Here is a 23,925-nt window from a genome sequence, read left to right on the forward strand (position 1 = left end):
CATCTCTTTGTTCAACAACAGTTTCCATCTAAAGAAAGACGCTAGTAAAAATGCATGATATGAAGGAACTATCTATGAACATACTTGGAAATATACTTCAATATCAACACCTATAAATTTGCATTTGCACTCAATTGCCTGTTGCAAATGTCTGTAGACTCTGTACTACTGCTTGTACTAAAATGGCTGCTATTAAACCCATCCACCAAAAAATTGACTCTAAATTAATCCTATTCCTAATCATAATCTTCTGAAAAGTAAACCCCATAATAAATACCAACCTAGACTTAGAAACTGCCAAACCCTTAACAAATGCTTACCTAGAATCTAGGCTGGATTTTAAATCTACACTGCTACATTGCCGCAAAAAGATAAATAAATGTTTAATTTCATGCCAAAATTTGATTAACAAGCATAAATTTCTGAGCATGACATAATCAAGCAAATTGTCTAAGCGCTTTTATGGCCATTTTCTTCCCCTTCGTAATCTTCATCCTCTTCCTCACTCCCATCATCATCTTCATAGGCATCGTCATCATCTTTAGATATACATTCATCATCATCACCTGCTTCCCCAGTGAACCAAGAAACTACATGAGGGATGAGTTTATCCTTAATTGTTGATCTACAAAAAACACATAAAATCAATGAAACCTGGTACCCAGAAGGTACATAAACACAAACAGTTTGCAATGGATCAAGAACAAACCCAATCTCATAGTCTTGCTCCATCATATCTTGTAATTCCTCAGCCTGTAAACCACCCCATAAACTTATCAAAACACAAATACAGGATGCCAAAAATTGTATTCTTTGAGAACTAAAGACTGCAGCAATAAAAAAAAGTGTGCTCGTCATTACTCACAGTATCATCATCAACATCATCATCTTCAGGAACATTGGGTGGATCAAAGAAAAGAAACTTGGTCATTGCTCAATTTGTCATTGGTTTTGCATTCTTCACTCCCTTCTTAGGCTTCTTCTTCATGACCTTTCAAGTTAGGTTCTTACTGGGTAACCAATCAATTTCAGTTCTGTGTGAAATAACATCACTACATGAATGAAGAAATTCACATAATCTAATTAGCAAAAGGAGATATTTACATTAGACTTACCCTACTAAATGATCCAGGATAGGTTCATTTTCATCTTCCATGTAATATATCTTTGTTAACTGCATTTCACAAATGAAATATGATAGCTTAGGAAGGTAATGAATATATTAAGAAATTGAAAGATAAAATAGACATTGAAAGTGTTCCAAGGGCACTAAAATGTGAGTACTTACCACATAATTCTTAAAATAAGAATTCTCATTGAAAAAGAACCCCAACTTGAAACCTTTCTCACCTTGTCATTGTCAAGGCGAGAACATTATATATCCTCCAAAAACTTCAAGGCACCTTCATCACGTTCTATAATCTATTTATTATTTAAAAAAGTTAGTAAATTCATTGCATTTTGAAGATAGGTAATATTGCTTGGTATAGCCAAAGTGAGTATTGGATACAAGGAAAAGGAGCAACATCCTACTTGCATTGCCAAAACATCATTTTCCTTCATGGCAGTCAGCCAAAATTCAGGAATGCCCTTTTTTGCCATAATGACAAAGATATCACAATAAGCACTTCCCACCAAATATCACAAATCAAATGAACCTTGAATTTGAAACAATTATTACATACCAGCATCATCTTTCTTTGAATCTTCCTCCTCTTTTTTATCATCTTCAACATCTACTCCTCCATTCACAATGTCATATCACTGCAACAAAATATTTCATTATAGGAATATAGATTACAGAGTGTTGAGCAGAATCAAAAAGTTTTTACCCTAAGAGCTAAACATCTTTTACAAAATTTTGTACTGAGAATTGTAAACTGAAGTAGTTATTTTGTCTCTTTAATTTCTTACCGACATATAATTATCCAAGAGAAAGATCTGAATAAAATATAGTTTATTACAAATCAAGTTGCTCCTAAAGGATTGTAAAAGTTCCATCTATGCTTTAAGGATGTCATGTCATGGAACCAAAAATCATTTTCTATTATGATATTATCCTATTTGCACTTGATTAGACATCATCTATTCTTCCATTTTCTTGTTCTTATTCTGAGATATTTTATGGTCAACACTAAAAACTCACCTATAGTGTAAACGAAGAAGACTCGCATCTCACAATATTTGTTGGAATGCACAACATATTTAGTTGAGGATAAAATCTAGGTTATAAGAAGGAAAGACATTATGAAACAAAATAGATAAGGTTACGTGGGAATCGTAGGATAAAAATAAATTCTAGAGAATGTTGAGGAAACTGCACAAGTGAAACAAGATATTGTTATTTAGGAAAATCTCTGTTATGAATCATGCGAACAAAAGATGCAATAATAATGAAAAAATAGCATCTCAAAAAATCAAAGATATAGCAGATTAGATCATATAGGAATCCTATAGCAAAAAGACAATCAAGAATATGACAAGGAAATGTTGCACAGGGGATGCTAGATATTGTGTTCCAGGCAAGTCGATCTATAATGAATCATGTGTTGTCTGACCCCAAAAATGTAACTAATAAGAATAAAGTAGAAGTAGACAGCAGCATCTGGTACAATCTATATAATGAGTACGAAGTACCTGACTTAAATTATCAACCTTCGTGGTAGCTTAATATCAACTAATTATCTAAATAAATATATACAAATTTGTAGGTTCCAATCCATTAGAAGACAGCAACATCAAGTGAAATCTCATAATATGAAAATTACTTGACTCTCATTGTATATATCAACTACATGTGTGCAAACTCCTATGAGTAAGCAAGTTTCAATCTATTGGACCAAGTTTTCTGATAAAGATAAAAATATACAACAATGCCTGAAAATTCAGTAATTGCTTAGAAAAGCAAGAGATCAAGAGATTATATGAAGCTTTCAATTTTGAACACCCAGAAAAAACACTAAACATAGATACCTTCTTGTAAAAAGGTTCATAAAGCTTTTGATACTTGGCCTCCAACGCAACTTTTTTTTCAAAAAAATTAGTCTCTATCTCCTTATGTTTACCCTTTATTGGTAGACAAAAATCATAAATCCCTTTGCATCAATATATTTACACAGAAAATCACAATCTAAACATATCAATACCTGTAGATCTTTACTTTGTGAGGAGGTGATTCAATGTAGTCTGACAAGGTACTAACAAGATTCTGTAGCTTGTCCTGAAACATATCATAGAAGAGTTATTAAATCCAGTGATAACTAGAAATTTCTATTATAAACCAGATTCTATCCAGCAAAGGCATTGCCAATTTATCCTAGGCCTTAGAAATTTTACTTCCACATAGAGATGGATGAACAGAGAATTCACCCATGTTCTCACAATACAAAGACAACCATCGTTGAGATTTATGTTTAGAAAATATTTCCAACAAATTCTTGATATGATTATAGTAGAAATTTCCCTTGGAAAAATTATTAATGCTATTGAGACACTTTGGTATAGAGATGTGTGATGCTCATATGAATTTATATGTTATCACGAAAACCTGTTGATATTTAATTATAATACTCGTTAGAGTAGTTTTTATCATATATTCTTACTATTTAATGATTATTAATTCATATTAATATAATATCTAAACCAAAATTATCTCATATATGCATCAAAATTAATAATATTTTATAGAAGTTATCTTTGTAAATGAATTGCATACTCCAACTTGAGTTAAAATTGTTATTTTCGAGAAAAAATTTGGAAGATCCCAAGAAGGAACATTAAAATAAGAATAATCAAGAATCAGCTGTATGGGGTCTTCATACCAAAAAAATGGCATACTCATCTTATCTCCATCCCCATTTCCTAGTGACCAAGGGTTAAATCCATTATGCTTCAGGTTATACAATTATTTTATATTAAATATTTAGTTTAATGGCAAGTAAAGTGATGAGTTTAGGGGCAATATCAATTGGGCAGGGGGCACAACATTAGGTACATGAGTTATCCTTGGCTACAGCCTATGACTCCAAGCTAGATGCACACTGTTGTTACTGATACACCCTAACACACCATTGCCCAAGGATTATTTAAATTATTTTGCACATTACCTTATTATATACTAAGCCGATCGAGGAGTCAAGGCAAAAGAGTATACCAATGCATTTGCTTAATTTCATTAGATTTCTAAAGTTCATGCTTATATTGAATAATGGTTCTAAATTAAACTATGTTTGCAACATACAGTAGTAATTTTTCAGATTACACTCTGTGATCCATTATCAAGAGGAAGAGAAAAAAAAAGATTGTATAAAAAAAAATTGCAGACACTATTTAATCCAGAAGCATTATTCAATGTATTTGCCAGTAAATAAGGATACGAAAAAACTAAGTAGGAGAGTGAACCTTGTGACATCTTTTCTTATTATCTACTTACTACAAAGTGAGTTACTTTACTTAAGAGTGGAATCAAGAAAACCAAGTACAACTAGCATAAGGTTTTGTTCTATGGGATGTCCCATGATGATCAAATGGTTTCACTATTCAAGTGGTCAGAAATAACATTTTGCAAAATCAAATGCAAGTAGCATATGTTCCTTACTGCTTCAATAGGACGAATTGTGAAAAATGCAATAACTAGTATTACAATAGAATTTTCTGGTACAATGGAAGAAGCAAATTGATTAGCATTGTAGTTGAAATCCCAATTCGTGGGCAGTAGTTCGTAATCCAAAAGAATTCATACAAGTTTTGAAAAGCACAATAACTTGAATTATAATAGAAATTTTTGGTAGTATGACAGAAGCATACCTTGATTACCAGTGCAGTTACAGTCCTAATTTATTGGCAGAAGTAGGAAATTCAAAAGAACGAGTGTAGATTAGCAGTGCAATTACAATTCCAATCCAGGGACAGTAGTCTATGAATCCAAAAGAACTCAGATGAATTGTGAAAAACACAATATTTGTTGTTATAATGGAATTTTTGGGTAGAATGGAAGAAGCATACCGTTATTACCAGTGCAATTACAATCCCAATTCGTGGATAAACATTTGTGAAGCAAGATTTTTTCCACCTATTGGTGCTCTCAAAAAGAACAAGGTTAGTATCATCATCGTTTCACATTGGATGGACTAGCCTGATCATACGAGCTTGAAAAATCCAAACACATGAATTGCTAAGAAACTTATATTCTATTTGTCTACGAGCTTTTGAGACATTGCATTTTTATAGACAGTCCACAGAGCACCGGATTTAGAATGCACTTGAATGATCTGGGCAACAAACTTGGCCTCGGACAGCATCAACATTGAAAAAAGTTGATTCGAATTAACCTGCCTTGCTCCATTTATTGCTTCTATAGTTTGCAAAACTAAAAGCATGGGCCTGATTAACTAGTCCAAATTGATTGAAAATAGGTGTGAATTCTTTTCCATAAAGTCTACAGAGAGTTTCATGTGATTGAGCATAAAGTCCATTTTTTTCTTAATGCTTTCCTCTAGCATTGTGAGAATCAAAGGGAAAACCCTAACTACCTGTGAGAGGCTGCAAAGTTGAAGATTGTCTATCCTAGCCTATAACACTTTAGTAGGAGCTATGGCCACCATGCTCACAACGTATTTGTACATTTTTCCTTCCTTATGAATGCCAATATTTTGAATGAGATCAAGTTTCCCTAGGGTCAGAGAATTGCGCCTCAAAACACAAGGATCTATCAACAAAAACATGGTGAGCTCTGTTCCATGAAAACCAAAACCCTCCCAAAGTTTTCTGCAAGCATTTTCCATGAAGAAAGTAGTAGTTCCTAATTGCTCCGATCAACAAATCATCTGTCAAAAATATAGCCTTGAGAAGCTCAATGTTGGAGCAAAGAATGTCTAGCTTTGTTGTTAAGATCCGAGGTAGCCCAAATACAATTTCTCTTCGATTTTCCCTCCAAATGCCGAAATCTCTTAGCAGTTGAATCTTCGGCTCCAACACTCTTTGCGCACTTGTGACCAAAAGCGTGGGCTGAGATTTGATTATGTTTATAATTTTCTCATCATTGCATGAGTATGGACTAAGCATTGGTCAAAATTTTGACCAACATGGGCAGGAATTTTTTTTTAAAAAAATCTTCCTTACATATTTCGACCAATCTAAAACATTTTAATAGATGGTTGAAAATTTTGGTCGAAAATTGAGGTCAAATGTACTAGTGAGATATGCACATGATATATAGTAAGTGTATGTATTCATACTTTCTTTTGTATGGAATGTGAGCAGTATTGATTGAATATTATAAAGTTGTATGTATATGTATGAATGCATAAGTTTGAAATATACTTGTGTATGTATATATGATAGTTTATGTTAATGTTAGCATTGAGTTGTTAACAAATTGATGTCATTATGCAAAGACAAAATGTTAATCCATTCTCGGCAATTACTAATCATGAATAGGTACCTTGATGATGGTAATCAAGCTCGATCTGGATTAAGACAACGAATTATGATATGTTCTAATAAGTAATTAATAATCAAAGGAGGCAATCACAAGGTTGTGTTACAATTAGCTATTATGAAGAGTGACATTACAAAGAGACAGAGCATTCTTTATCCTACGTGACTTCTCACACCAAGCACATGGTATAAAAGGACATTCGTTATCATTTATTTCAACATCAATTTGAAATAAACATGTTATGTTGAATGACTACCTTTGGCATTATTGGTTGTACACATTTAAAGAAAGATCAAACATAGCACCCTTGTTGCAAGAATTATTCGATCATATCAGACATAGTAGCATTTTCAAAATTTCATGAGCCTATCAGCAAATCAAAAACATCAAATCTCACTTTAAGCAATAATTAGATTTGATTGAAAGCATTGAAGGATTATATTAGAAACAACATTAATACAGTTGTATTTCCATTGGCAATAAATAAGGATTAGATATTGCATGTTATCAAAGTCATACTAATGACAGCAATTTGCATTGGTAGAAGCAATACCATTACATCTCTATTGCATATAGTTTATATTGACATAATTGACATAGCAAGGATCATTCCACTAAGTGCAATAAGAATCAATTCTTTTTAGCATATATATAATTGTATATAAATTGTTCATTGTTATTTTCCACACAATTATATTCATAGCATCCATTACATAGTTTAATTGGGAACTCAAATATTCTAAGTTTAGGGATTGCAATAATTATCTTATAATGAAATTAAATAGGGATTGTAGTAATTATCTTATAATGAAATTAAATCTGCCAATCAATTATTGTTGACATAAACGAAATTAAAATGTTGAAATCACTTATAGAATATACTATGGTAAATGTTGTCTAATGACCCATAGCCATTTCTATCCTGACTTTGATATTGCTTATCTGGACCACCTTCATACCAAGGAATTGCAAAACCCAAATCCATCTACCTCTCATCTTCTCATCCCAATAAGTCATCTTTTCTGCCACTTTTATTTGGAAGGGTCTAAACCCTTATCAATTCATCATCTGCATATCCTAAAATCATAACGCTCCAAAGAAAAGAATGATGTGCTTGAATAATGCACACTATTTCTTTCACCCACTTTATTTGGATGCCAATTGCTTGCATCACCAAGTTGAGGTAGTGTAACTTGTAAGGTGCCCAAAATATGTGCTCATATCTTGCCTCAACTGATGTAGAGCCTACAGCTTTAAACCACCAAAATATTCTTAAGTGCCTAGTAGCACCCAACCCACTGCAAGATGCCAAGCAAGGTTACCAGCATTTACCCAATGCTGACCTTTGTCTCTCGAAGTGGATTCCACTTCTCTAAGGTCTTACCCCCTCTCTAGGGCTCTTAGCAAACTTGGGTCAAAATAAGGCTTTAGGGACACTAGCCCTCAACTAGGCCAAATATGGCAAATTAGGCAAAATGCTTTCAAGGCTTCAAACAAAGACTAGTTTGCCATTCCTAGTCCTATATACCTTAGTTTTTATTGAATACAAATACAAGAACTCCACCACTTAACCTTTGATTCAAATATGACCCCATTTTCCAACAAGATTATCTAATATGAATCCTGAAATCTCTTTCCACAATAGTGGTTGGCTTTGACATGATTTCTACTAAGTTCATTTTTGTGTATACAAGTTGGAATGGAGCATTGGGCTCGCTAGGTTCACCAAAAATTCTGGCATAGTCCTCTCTGGAATATCCATGAGGTATGAAATTAATGCTATTATAGTTTAGCTAAAGTGGATGAAAAAATGATCTTTAACCCTAAAATTTCACTATAACAAAAAAAAAGGTTTACTTACTCTATTCTAATCAAACATTCACTTGGTTTTGCAGTCTCGTCATAGGCCTAGAGATGGACCTTTTGAAATAAACGATATATTTACCATCCTCAATTCCATCCTTGCCAATGTCTTACTAACATACGGACTCTACTGCAAAGGCCTTGTGCCAAGTCTTTGTTTTGGTGTTGTATGGACTGCCCATTACCTTGTCTTCTATATTTTTATGAATTCAATCTTGGAAAACAGTGTAATAATGTTAAGGATCCTAAGCTGATACAACATCTACTCATACAAGCTAAGGATCGGTTGCCACTTACTGGAAAAGCCTTTCAGCTTGCATGTGGGAAAAGTAGTTTATTTGTCTCTTCCTTTGCACAGGTTACCTTAACTATTTACTGATTTGTTTATAACCAATACATGAACTTGTCCTCATAGCAATTTCTTGAATATTTTTCATATTCAAATTTGATCTGTTGCATTGTAATATTCCAATTTTCTTCTTGCTTTTTGTTCCAAGTGAATCTAAAGAATACTTGGCCAGGGAGAACTCATATGCATATGTACATGTTTATAATTTCATAATCGCTTTATAGCATAAGCTGTAGTAATTGCTCGTGATATTGTTGTTTTAAACCTTGCCTTTAAGGAAGGACTTGTAGTTCCACGTTTTGGTTATTGCCTTTTATTTTTGATATTAGAATATTTTAATCACTGGATACAATCAGTTCAGCTGGATATATTCAGCATAAAAGTATCTCAAGAGGTCAACAACAGGTTCATCTTCTATAGTGTTATCTTGGTTGAATGAAAATTTTGAAATCATCTAGATAAAACCATATTAAGGCTATGTTAATTGACTAATGTTGGCTTTTATTTGGCAATAAAAAAGAAAAAGAAAGCTTGTTTCAAACAGCCAAACAATAGCATGTTTACCTAGAGACCTGCTTCACTTGAGAAGGGTTGATCAAAATCATGCAGCAAATGGACATTACCTTTTGCTCCAAAACTTGTAACCACTAACTGTCCTACTTCTAATTGTGACATTGTGTTACATATGGTAATGAGAGCTTCAAGTGTCATATGACTACACTAACTTTCCAACATGCTTTGAGAATCATCAAGCACTAAAACAACCTAGTATTGTCATTTATTGGGCTTTGTGCAGCATAGCCAGATCTTATCTTCTTGAAACTGATTGGCAATATAAGGAATGACCTGAAATATACAATGCACAGAAAATTCCAAAATCCTTTAAATTGCAATAAAGAAAAATTATATAAATGTAATATCTCACATCACTTACAAAAGAATGAACAAACTGATTTTCTTACCTTTTTCATATTAATACACTTCCCAGTTTGGTAATCACCTTCAAGCCTGCTTGCTAAGGTTGGTTCCATGATCAATCTTAACTGCTCTGCCAAGTCTTGTGAAAGCCTTGTAGTAAGTTGGTCATACTTTGTCCAAACTACCAAAGCATTTTCAGAAGCATTGTGATGTTCCTTTAATATCATCCAAATATCCTTCCTCAATTTTATGTTATCTTCCTCAGTCCAAGAAGAGTCACTAATTGTTGACACATTATTTGGGTATAGAGTTTTATGTTGATGTTGTCTTTCAATTGACACAAAACTTCCAAGTTGACCCCTTGCTTGATTTTGGTGATCTAAAGTCATGTCAACATTCACACTTTTTGTTGAAAATGATGATTCATTTCCAATAACTATATCATGCTTTGTCTTTGATTTATCCTTGATCATTTTAAGAATCTTCTCTAAGACGGTTATCTTCTGCTTCTATTTCTTCAATCTCATTTAAAAAGTATGAATTCTCCATCACACTAACATCTTCCTCCATAATTGAATTGTTTGAATTTAGGTTATGGTCAAGTTGATCAGCAATAGCAGCACCTAGTGCTTGGGCATGACCCTGATCTCCTTCACACACAAATTAAAACTCCTCTCCCCCATCCATGTCCAACTCATCCACTTGCTTAGAAGAGTCATCTCTATTAGGATCTTGTGATGCCATATCTGATACTTTTACCCTCTCTTTCTAGTCTTTCAAGGCATCACCAATGCTATGAAAAGGATTGGCACTCATTCTTTCTAAAGATTGCAAATGTCTTTTAGATGATGCAGGTACATTAGGATCAGGCATGCCTTCCTTTCCACTATCAGGAAATGATGATGGCAACTCAGTAGTTGCTACACTTAACGCACCTCCAATATAACTATGTCCATCTACATGACTATCTTCAAGCATAATATCATTTTGAACCTCAGAAATAATGTTGTTTTCTAATCCTTGATTTGTTTTATGATAATCATTACTTTTTTCCATATTTGGAATATGTTGAAAATTTGGAAGATTCTGAGAAGCCCCAACTTGGGAGGAACTTTCATAAGCTTCGACTGATTGTTCAACTCCTCCAGATGAATTTTCTTTAATTTCATCATTTTCAATATGTTCATCTTGTTGTTGCTCCATAGAATCATTTTCAACTTGCTTGCAATCTTCCATGTAAGAGTCTTCTTTTGTTGATTCCCCATCTTGCATATTATTTTCAGTGGTTATATCATCGAGGCATGAATCAGATTCATCCTTAGCCTCATCTGAAACTTCGGGCTCATCCACCTCCATATCATCATTAAGTTTGAATTCCTCCTCCACATCGGGTTGCATCCCTATAGGTTCTGAATATGCATCATCTTTGTTCATGGTTAACTCCTCAAGAATGTTAGTCACATCAGCACATGAATCGTCAGGAATTTTCATGTCATCATTTTCAGCACCTTCCTTGTCATCCTTATTTTGTTGCCCTATTTCACCATCATCCATATCTTGCTTTGCTCTAAGCTCTACATAATCTACACCCATCTGCTGCACAAAAGATCATCTTTCATACTGCTCTTTTTATTTTGTGGTTGAACATCATCCTCTTTGTTCCATAGCTATTCATCAACCACCTTGTCATCCTCGCCTATCTCCCCCATAGCTGAATCCATATTTACATCCTCGTCATTCTCCCCACTATCATCCCTTGAATCCTTGCTGACATTGTGCATATCACTTGCAAAAAAGTCTTGCTCCATTTCTATGCCTTTATCATGTTCACTAGGACCTTTTGTAGATGTAGAAGGTTCCTCACTTGGTTGAGACATGAAATGCAAAGGATGGTAATTAAAAATCCTACAGGCTAAATGAATGGACCATAAAAATGAAACCTCAGAGATATGTGACAAAACTGAGCATAGCAATAAAAACCAAAGTGTAGAATAAATACCTTGTCAAAACTACCAAGAAGTTGATCCTCGTCTTTGATCTGATCACTTACATCCTTGGCACCTTCACCCTCTCCCATGCCTATTACACTAGCATCTTCAAACTTGAGATTATCTCCCTCATTCTCGGGATCTTCTTTAGTTACACAGAAACCATCAGTATACAATGCTACAAAGATGTTTGAGAGGATATAATCCAATTTCGCTACCTACACAAACACAAATCAGAGGTGTAATATATGATCAGAGGCATAATATATGACATTATAGACATGCCATAAAAATAAAAATAAAAATTGAAAATCTAGAAAATCTAGAAGGTCAAATCAAAATCCCTTCTCAAAATAGTTGGCTAATTAAGGACCAGAAAACTGAATAGAATGCCTATCAGGGAACAAAAAAGAACTTACTGTCTTATGCATGTTTTCATAATAAAAAAGGACTGCCTTTGCAGCACTTATGCACAAATAAATATAAACTTCCTAACATTTTTTCTGTGGAGATACAAAGCTCGTTTTTATCCTGAGCTCCACAGTTGATGAGTTTAACCTAAAAAAAAAGATAACATCGGAGGAATGAGAAATATGAAGAATATAAAGTGAATGAATCAACTGCACACCAATAACATATGAAACATGACAAAAAATTATTAAATAGAATAGGAGAATCGTCTTACAGCAGCTGAAATTGTTTCAAAAAGTGTCCTCTTTATGGTACCCAAGCGAAGGTTTGATATTTGTTGGCTAAACAGGGATTCCCATGTTTGCAAATTTCCTCCGAGATCCATATTCTCAACTGCCAAAGAAGACACTTGCGTATGAGACAAACCATGATCTCCCACTCTATCATTCAATTTCTTGATATTTTGCACTGCAATCATGATTGCTGAAATAGATCTTTCATGAGATTCTTGAAAACAGGTATTCAGTTCATTGATGTTGCAAGAGAGCCCTTCAGTATCATTAATGTATTCATGAAACAAATAAAATAAAAAAGCATACAGCTACTGAAATGTTTTTGGTCAATTGTAAAAATTAAGATCATTTTAGAAATCGTGAGGGATATTGGTGCATCTATCTTATAATGATCTTATTCAATATTTTAATCTGTCAGTGAATCCAACAGATTGGAATGAAAGGATTGTTATCCATGCAAATCTTTAGCCCTTCTAGCCTAAAGATTCGTCCAGACACAGTTCAAAACCTCTGGCAGCCAAAAGTGACAGAAAGGGAAAATGGTATATTTCAAGTTTGTAACATATAAAACACAGAATCAAGTATTTTGTAACAGAATGAAATATATAAATTAACTGATAAATAGAATGATAGTTTTCTTTCAACAGTAGTACTTCTTAGATACCCGAGAAGATTAAAAGGATAATAAATTATATTTCCCAAAATGTTAGGTTCCTTGACTCACTTGGAATGGTATGGGTGAAACAATGTTCAGTATAACATTTTCCATTACAAGCATCCTCATTTTCGACTCAGAAGCTTGATAGATGCTCCACAAAGAACAATCGATATTATTTCCACTTTCCAAAACTAATGGATTTTACTTAACACTTTCGAAGACTATATTTCCATGATCTCACTGAAGAGAGAGGTGAGATACTGTTCAAACAAGCACCTTCAATCACAAGGACATAAGTGGCTCCATCAATCTACATTGAATGATGTAATTATAGAAATTGATCTTCAGATACTTCAGAAAGGAGTTATCTTTGCTTATATTGATCACGATGTTCTCCAACTTTTTGGAGAACCTCAAATTTATTTGCAATAAATGTCATATCATCGAACATACAAGTATGAACCATATAATGGTTTAATCCTATTCTCCATTTCGGGAAATTTTGATAAAGAATAAATTTTGAAATTATAGCAGCCCACGGGAAAGGTGTGTTTTCAAGTGTTGTTCGTGCAAAGGATCTCAAGGCTGGGAAGGGAGAGCCTGAAGAGATTGCAGTTAAAATTATTCGAAATAATGAGACAATGTGAGTGCTTATTTCCACTTTTAGACTATCAATTTCAGTTACTGATTTGGTCCTGGTCACCTGTGATTTATCTTGGAAAGGTTCTTTTTCCAGGCCCAACAAACAATGATATGCTTAGACTTCACATGGAGCTGAAGGGTCCCTTCCCAACGAAGATGTTAAGGAAGGTGAGAACACTACTACATTTAAATGAGCTAACATTTCCTCTTTTCACCTATTAGAATTAAATAATTTTTAATTGTCTGAATTTCCCCCCAAAATTTTTAATTGTCTGAATTTCCCTCCAATATTGATTAAATAATTTCAGTTATTTGATTAATTCAAACATTATTTCTTTTGTTAAATCCTTATTCTCTCCAAAAGTAATAAAATTAATATTTAATTATTTTTCCAACAGTGCTTGTGAGTTATAATTAATGAGTTAATTAATTTAATTTTTCTGATAAATCTACCTTGGCACTTCATTTCCTAATATTAACTCCTACCCTGTCACAATTTTTCTCATCCACTGATTCTCCTAAACTATCTCCATTGCTGATCAAATATCAAGTGAAGCATATAAAATAAAACACTCCAACTCATTATTCCTTGACATATCCTTGATCATTATTGGGAAAGCAACATTATTTACAACCACTATCTAATATCTACTATCATCTAGCTGTCCTATCTATTTATTAACTTTGAACATTATCATCACTAGATCAAGTTATGATATAATCATTGTGCTATCGTGATTACGCTACTTCGAAGGGCAATCCACTTATCAAGCATTAAAGAAAATATCAGAGAAGCAATGGAGCAAACTAGGTCCTTTCTATGATGTATAATTGCTTATTATTTTTTAAGTTTGTGCATAAATATTAGACTTTATTAAGTGAGCTTGATTGTAATCTGATTCTTGAATTGCATTGTTCCTATTTTACATGATTCACATTTTCATCAATCACAAAGTTTTCTACAACCCATGTGATGGCACGCAATGGAGCAGTTGTGCATGAGAAAGACTTGGAAAATTTCTAAAGGTATTGAATTGCCCCTACGAAGCTTGTAGTCTTGATTATGGCTATGGGCTTTTGCCAATTCATCATGCCCTCTGTCTTTGAGGGATGAATTCTGATTTCCCCATTTCTTGTCATGTGTCCCATGGTATAGACTATTTACAAATTTCTCATGTTAAATCACATTTTTTAAAACAATTTTCACTCATTCTTGTTATTCTGCAAGATAAGGATTCCCTATCCATTCCAGTGGGGAGCACCCATATTTGATGCAGGACAAGCATTTGCAATGATGGCTGCTGCTTTTGTTTCACTTGTTGAGGTTAGCTTGTCAAATTCCAAATTCCAGTCTTCATATTTAGTTGTTTTTATAGTTGCTGACTACTTTATTAATTATCCATATGCTGCAAAGTGTATTGATTTTTGTGCTTTGAATTGGCAGTCTAGTGGTGCATTTTATGTTGTGTCAAGGTACGCAAGTGCCACAACTCCTCCTCCATCTATCCTAAGCTGAGGTATAGGTTGGCAGGTGAGTAGTGGACTTTTTCTTCTTTACTTCTCTCATTCCTCTTTTCCTTGTGTCTGGACATTACCATTATTAGAGGAAGGTTAGGGAGGAGATCTAATAGGTATTTTTTTCAAGGAATTGGAATCTTGTTGGATGGGATGTTTGGAACTCTAAATGGGTCCACTATATCAATGTAAGAAGCCTGACACTTTTAGCTGCTCCTTGACCCTCATGAAAAAGGACTAATTCATAACTTTAAATTGTGTGTTTTCTGCATGCAGTGAGAATGTTGGTCTTTTGGCATTGACATGAGTTGGAATTCGTAGGGTGATACAGATAGAAACAACATTTATGATATTCTTCTCTATTCTTGGTGATAATCATCTTCAGTTGGGCTCTCTATTCTCTATAGTATTTGGATATTATATTTTAAACTTGATCATTTACAGAGCTGATTTTGCACTTTTGTTATTCTAGACAAATTTGGAGCAATCTTTGCCTCCACTCCAATATTTATTGTTGCTGCTTTATATTTCCTTTTCTTTGCTTATGTTGGTATGTATGAGCAACACATATTTCCATTATGCTGCAATGTCAGTCAAGTTTCAACTATTTACTCATTTCACTATCTTGGTTTTTGCAATTTATGAGAAAGCCTTGGATAAGCTTATGATTAGTTTGCACAAATTAATAGTTGTAGTCGGAAAAATGATAACTCCATGTTGTTTTCTGAGTTTTTGTGATTTTGATGAGCAACTGTTGGAGGGCTTAGCTTTCTCCAATATTGCAATCTAAATAGTTTCAGGACAATTTTTATCCTGGGTTTCTCTTTGTTTTTGGGCTTATCTGTACCTCAGTATTTCAATGAGTTCACAACTGCTTACAGAGTATTTTTAGATGTCATCTTGATTCAAAACTCTCAAGATGTGCATGTTGTGCATAGCTAGCTTAATTTGGAAAGTTTGATTATAAAGCTGCAATGGTAAATCTTTAATTATTCATGCTTTTGATAGAATTGAACCAATGAGCATTTATTTTGGAACCCTCCTAAAAGAGGGATCAATTCAGTTTTTCGAATCTCTCCTTTTCTTAGATAGAGGAGTGCAGTAAAAACTATTTTATTTTTTACTAGAAAGTAAAAACAGTGACAACTTTAACCTATTTTTAATATTTACCTTCTTTTTGTTCAAAATGATAATCTTTGCAATATTGTTGGCTGTTGGAATGGAATTGAACATTTTTTTAAATCGGGTAGTGATAAATTTACTTGTAGTCTTTTCTTCTAGAATCCATTCATGGAAAGAGTAATTTTTTTTTTTTTAAATTGATTTTGGCTTACAAATGGAGGAGTTGGTTTGTCCCATCATCAATAACAATATGTTTTGAATATATTACTGTTAAGGTCCTAAAGTTGTATTGGTTGCTTGTGAGTTTATCATTTGTGAATGCATGTTATAACTATTTTGGTGGTGCAAGGGTAATTGTATAAAACACTTCATGGCTTGCAAAGAGACCACATTTCTTTGAGGCATTCTATAAAACTATTTTTCCATTCCTATATAAATATAGGAGAGTTACTTGATGTATTGAACTTTTATGCACCCTAAAATGCTCGCCTAGACTATGGGCCCCCATTATTCAATTTATCAAATTTCTTGAATCAATGATTTGCAATATTTTATTAAATCAATTTCTTTGATCAAATTGTAATTAATTCAATTATTTCAACATTTCCTAAGGTTTGATTATTTTATCCTAAGTCTTATTTAATTAAAAGAAACCTCTTTTAATTAAAAAATTAATCCACATTTAATTAATTAAGAGAAAAACCCCTCTTTTAAATATAATTAAATGTTTCAGGCAAGAGCCTACAACACAATGGTAAATTGTGAGCCTCTTATCAAAGAGATCTAGGGTTCGAATCTACTTGTGATTATTAAAATAATTAATAATAATAATAATAATACATAATAATTAATCTTGGCTTTGGCCTCTTACCAATAAAAAATAAAAATAAAAAAATTAATTAAATATTTCCTATTTAATTAAAAGAACTTTATCCCTTTCAATTAAATAAAACCCCACTTGAAAAAGGAAATAAAATAAATAAATAAATAATTTTTTCCTCTACACTTAAATGCACATATTTCTAAGTGGGATTCCATTTAATTTTTCTCCTCTTTTCTCATTGATGGAATTTTGTCTCACATGGATCATTCTTTCTCCACCCTTGATTAAATCTTATTGCCTCTTAATCTTAATTGTCTATTCTTCTTTATAAGGGAGAGCCCTCTCCTCATTTTTGGCATCCATGATTATGTTGCAGGTTTGGAAAGTGATTTTTGGAGGAGGAGTTTGAGCATTAAAGCTTTTTGTGGAGAACTTCTATCTTCTTGTATTCTTCTCTCATGCATCCATAGCTTCCATCATCATGCTTCATCCTTGCATTTCCATATTAGTTTAGATCCATGTTTGCTTTCATAGATTAATCTTGCATTGTTATTTCCTTTGATAGATTAGATTTATTTTCTTGCATTGCTTTACATTGTTATTATTTAGATTAGCTTGCATCTTCATTTGCATGTATATTTTGATCTTTGAATCTCTCATTTTATGGTGTACTTGCATGGGTACAAACTAAGTCAAATTGAGGGCCTCCATTACAAACCTTTGCACTTCATGAATAAAGAGCTATGAGCCACCATTCGAGACCTCATTCTTGAGAAATCTTAGATTTAATGACTCATAGAAGTATGTCAATATTTTAGCACACAGAACTCACTCATCAACAATCTACAATATACCGATTTCCATGAGTTGACATAAAGATTATCCATAGTTCCAGTAAGAGTTTAAAGACATTTTATCAAGTTTCAAACATTAAAATTTAGTTATTTAAGAAGGAAAATATGGATGTATACTACTAAAAAATATGAAATCAACTTAAATCAACTTCAGATTCACAAATAATAGAGCCAGAAAGAGACATCACACAAAACTAAGTTACTCTTTCTGACCATTCAAATACTAATAAATGCAAGGTAATAGTTTATGATGCTTGGGGTACTAACTAGCATCGAGCTTATATAAAAAATTGTAATCAATGAATCATATGTTAGCAACATGACATCCAACCATACAAATTAAAGTTGATCATATGATGAAGCTTGCAAACTATTACAAGTTAATTGAAGGAGCATCTAAATTCAAATTCAAGAATGACAAATAGTTGACTAACAATCTAAAATTAGATATTTCATGAAAAATATGTTTTTCATGAATGCAAAGAGGTTCATAAGTGGGTAAGTTATCTCCCATTACAAATAATTGATCATTGCACTATCATGTCTCATTTCCACTATGTCCAAATGATGAAGACAAATCTATTGATATTCCAATTCATGTACTAGCTGCATTGACATTTTCTCATATGAATAACTATCCCAATAAACCACTACCTATTGGTGTGAAAAGATTGCAAGACATGAGATCTGATGACTTGAAAGTGTCAAAGGACAAGCTTGAACAACAAGTTTTTTAAGAACCTTGGTATGGAATAGATTAGCCAAAGAATGATTGGGAGAAAAGTATTCCAGCAATGTGGATTTTGGTAATGGAGATAATGCCAAAAATGCTTGGAAGATAGTATCAGTAGAAACATCCCTTGCATGGAGAGAGCATTTTGAATATACAAATAGTTGTGTCAAATGGAAGATTAGATAAATTAGAGCATAATTCAAGATAAACCATCTTTTAAAAAAGAGTAAACAAAAATAGTAAGCCCACTGAAGTTGCTACTAAAGGATTAGAGAAACCCTAAAATGTAAGTCATCCGTGAATGAAGGAAGTATTTAACAACGTACCCTTTACCCAATAGTAGTGGAATAATATAATAAGGTTCTTTTTTAATATGAGTGGAATAGGCATATGTAAATTCTTAAAATTTTGAATTCTATATTTGGGTGCACCAAATCAGAATTGTGAATAGGAATACACATTGCAATTTTGGCCAAAAATGAGCATTTGTATTTCCACCTAAATAGGTGAAATTTGAATACATATTCCTATTCCAGTTTTATTTATTTTAGAAAACATAAATTTTTAGGTCCATAACTTTCCCATCAAATGTTGTCTAAACCAAACAAGAATAGGAATATGTAGCCCCCTTTTCTATTTCAGAATAACAATTCTAATTCCCATATTTCTATTCCTGCAACCAAACAGACCCGAAATTCTTTTATTTTGTTGTTTGATAATGAAGAGTTCCATGTATGAAGGTCATTGGTGAAACTTACAATTATCGAATGATCATTAAAAGAGCCTTTCTTTGATAACTTGATGAAAATAAGGAATACATGAGAAATATAATTATTGAGCATGAAAATGATGTTCATTGTATTAAAAATATATAAAGTAAAATATTTATATATGGCTACATTTTAAAGGAGCACTAATATTATTATCCATCCAAGTAAATTTTTCATTCAATAATATTTATTTTTCATGAGGTAACTTCAAAAGCTAATATTAATTACTAATATACCCTCTGTAATAAATGGGAAAGAAATAAAATTGTCTATAAGGAATTTAATCATCTTAATCATCTTATGAATATAATAGGGTCAAATGGGTGACCTAATCTCTATTTGGTGATAATTACCAAATTATTGACATTTCTTCATGGGATGAAATATGGAATTAGAGGTGAATTTTGTTACTTGGGATTATGTGAATAAGTATCTTGAAAAGAAAATAAAAATTTAAAAGGACAATATATAAAGATAAAACAATTTGATATATTTATCACGAAAGCAAGATTTATGTGGGCAAAAGAAGAAATTTATTTGAGGAAATATATTTAAATTAAGGATGGATACAAAAGGGGTTATTGTAAACTTCAATTTATAATTTCATGAAGGAAGTGAGTTCTTGCAAGAATCTTCATCATCCACAAACGCTAAAAAATTTGGACTACTTTTTTGACGTGGATTGATCGATATTTCAATGCCAATTGGTCAAAATTTTGACCACAGTCTTTGTAGTTAAGAATTTATCAAAGTTTCAACCAAGGTTTGTGTGCGTCAAAAAATAGCCCAAACTCTTGCAAAAGTAGGTGTCAAAAATGATTTGACTCGACAAGCATACAACGTCATCAACGATATTTCTTGTCAAAACATCTACCAAATTCTGTTGAAAGTTTATCAACGATGTTTATCAACGATGATTCCATGTCATCGATGACACTCCTCATCGAAATGTCTACTTATTTGCGTCCAACTTTGATGAGTTTATCGACAAGGATGCCATGCCCTTGACATTACTCCTCGTTGAAACGTCTACCAAAGTACGTCAAAACTTCGATGAGTGCCCATTATTAAAGGAAAAAAATGACAATGGAAAAGCTTGTAAGAATGCAAGCAAGGGTACAACTTTTGTGACAACAAGGAAAACATATAACATACGATTTTCCACTTGCAACATTTTAGAGGGGATTCAAAAAATATTTGATTTCTATATTTTGCGTCCATCTTGCATGAGTAGACATTTTCATGTCAACATCTATATTATTGCTTACATCATAAAATGACAATTTTAAATAATAAAATGTTTAGACACACATTTGAAATTTGAATTCCATAAGGCTGGTCAGGTTCCCTATGGGCCCCACTAATTTTTTTTTGTTTGCAAGAAATAGGACATGTGAAATTGTTTTCCCATGTCCTCACCATTTACTCTGGTTGAAATAGTCATCAAAGTTTGAATTTATAATGATTTTGTAAGTACCCAAATTAAGCTAGGAGCCTCTAGAATCATTGTTTGAAGACTAATCAAATCACCTCATAAAACTGTTAAACCTAATAAACATGCAAATTGATGTACTTGGAATCAATCTACAAAATAATTTCACATGATATTTCTCGTGGTGAGAGAAACTAATTGTCAAGATTCAACTTTCCCTTTGGAAAAATAATCAAGTGATGCTTTGAGAGGTCACATTTGGGCACATAAGTTTATTTAGATACAAGGAATGCATACACTAGAGAAATTTTCTAAAAATATTCTTATTTGCAAAATATTAATGGGATGGTATGGTGACATAACCAAAGAACTCTCAAGTTGGAGTAGTACTAAGATGGGGGAGCTCTCAGGGAGTCTCAGTACTTCATGTGTATGAGAATCACCTAGATCTAATGAGTGTTAAGTGTTCCATTTACTCTCATTAGAGATGGATTCATGGTGATTCAACTACTAGCATCACCTTCAAATTGACATCATCTATTTTTGTTTATATATTAAGTCTGTACATTAATCAAAACATTATTAGATTAATTTTAAATACACTTCATGCAAATTGTTAAAGGAAATGTATAATAAAAAATGTATAGAAGGAAAGATTGTGACTTACTCATCATTATTGATGATTTCACCTGTATGAAATGAAAATAGTGTGGAGTGCCATCTTCCACTCTTCAAGCTTGTCTGCACTATATCTATTCTTCTCTTCATGCTCCACATCGGTAGTTACATAGGTTCCTTTACCATGAACCAAATTATTATCTTTCTAATACATCATTTAACATGAAAGAAGCCTCATATAGGCACAATAGCTACACCTGCGACCTTGATCATTTTGACAACACATTCTACCTACAAAATAGAAACCAACTTTGTAAAATAAAGACAATATACACCATTAACATTTAAAGCAAGTGGCCTAGCCCCAAGCTTATTTGATTAGACCAGTGTGATTTTATTTGAGCACACCTAAATCATGTTAGCTAACAATGCAACACTACTTTCTTCTTGTGTACTATACTAGGCATGGAGTTTAGTGAAACTGTCAATGCCCTCCAACTCAAGAAATGTGTTATTTAAAAATTCAAAAAGTTACCTTTCCCAAGATGATTTTTATTACTTGGCTCCTGATACCAAGAGGCCAATATTTTCATATGTGGTGTCTATTGCAAAAAAGAAAAATATTTGTTAAAAAGGAACCAAAATACATGTAATCATTGTACAGGATATTTACATAAACATAAATAGGAAACATCAAGCTTACAAGTGCTTCAATTATAACTATCTGGATACCTACACTATGTTGTATTCGAAGGATGAAAACATGAATAGGAAACATCCAATTAATATCTTGAATATCTTTGGTCCTTTGGAATTAACATCCAATTAAGGAGCATACTGCCAAGTTTCCTTTCTTCATGATTTTGTTATATTCTACAAGAAACAAAAATCAAAACAAGATCTAATGTTGGTCGTAGATCACATGAAATTAGATAAAAATAGAGACAAAAAATGATTTAAAGAGAATTCAATACTCTCACCAAGCTATCACTTAACTAGTGAGGTGAATCTAAGGTTATGGGCATACGATAAAGTGAGGGGAGTATGGTCAAAGGAATGGATAGTCGATGTGGGTTTAGATGTCATCCTATGGCAAGGATGAGCTATGGTTAATACTTGTATAACAACAATATCTCTTTGGGAAGGTGCTAATTGGTTTAGTTTGAGCTTTACTTGGTTTTGAGAATATTGTAATAGTCACTACCTAATAAGGCCAACCACATGAAGGTGGAAGCTCATTTGGCCTCTCCCCCCTATAATTGAATCATTATAATCACATAACATTCATTAACATGACATAAAATTCATTAATACATAACATTCATCAATAATTCATAAACATATAAATCATTATAATCACATAACAATATTCAATAACATGACATAAAATTCATTAATAAGCAATATTCATCAATAATTCATCAGCACATTCACTAAGACAATGTTCTTGCATCATCAAACAAGGTTTTTAACTAACATTTCTTCTTCTATTTTTTCTTTGATTTTGAAGGTAAAGGCTAATAGGAACATAAGGACTATCTTCAACATTCTCCTTCGGCTCTTTTGATTATGATCTTATGACATGATGCTTCCTCATCTTTTTTCGAGCATGAGGCTGATGCACCAAAGTGGGGTCCCTTGCAATAACAAATAATGAGTTTAATTTAAAACATATTTTTTAATGTTACAAGTATTTCATTAATCAAAAGAATATAACAAGGATTTTTCTTTACTTTGCAATGCCACATCATCTACAACCACATTTTTCTTAGCCCCAACCTCAACATGCTCAACATTAACATCATGCTTCACTCTCTCACCATGACGTTCTGCATAGTCTAAAATATTTACAAAAAGATTACACCAATTGCAATTTAATATGTTAAATTGCATTAATAAATACATAATTAATTTTTAATAGAAATTGAATACATACCTCCTAACATTGTGATGTAGTATATTGGGGCCTTCGTGATGTGTAGGATCTGTGCTAGGATTAGAAGGTTGCAATGAAATGTCATGCACATTTTTATCATTGTTCGAAATTAACATCAAATATATTATTTATCAAGTACTCAATTTAAGTTATTATTTATTAGGTGTATTTACCTATGTGTTAACCGATGTACTAAATCTTCTCTTTGGCCACTAGAATCTTTGCAGTGGCCGACAACCACAACTTTATAGCCTTGCTTGAAGCCAATTCGTTTGTCCTCTTCCATGGGTGCCAGATTAAATTTAAAGCCCTATATTTTTCGCATAATATCATCAATATTGAATGTATTTCTTTTTTGTAATTTTAAATTAAAAAATTGATACGAAATTTCATTTACTGCTACTTACAAGCTGCGAATGAAGTTTGATATATCCACCATAGCCAAGATGGTGTTGGCCAACCTTATCTTTTCTAGCCTCTGTAATCTTTGATGTGTCCTATGACCTATATATCTAAAGTTTGAAATATGTCAAATTATATAAATATAAAGATCACTAATTT

The 23,925-nt window shown here is 32.7% G+C and overlaps 1 pseudogene; it reads right to left on the reverse strand.

The window, feature by feature from the left end:
• Positions 1–450: 450 nt before the first annotated feature.
• LOC149527930 (nucleosome assembly protein 1;4-like) lies at positions 451–10,042 on the reverse strand (annotated as a pseudogene).
• Between the last annotated feature and the right edge of the window lie 13,883 nt (positions 10,043–23,925).

The sequence above is a fragment of the Cupressus sempervirens genome, unplaced genomic scaffold, assembly GCF_028749045.1.
Source record: "Cupressus sempervirens isolate cs-2001-9-10 unplaced genomic scaffold, ASM2874904v1 CseChr00c100005_01, whole genome shotgun sequence".
NCBI classification, from domain to species: domain Eukaryota; kingdom Viridiplantae; phylum Streptophyta; class Pinopsida; order Cupressales; family Cupressaceae; genus Cupressus; species Cupressus sempervirens.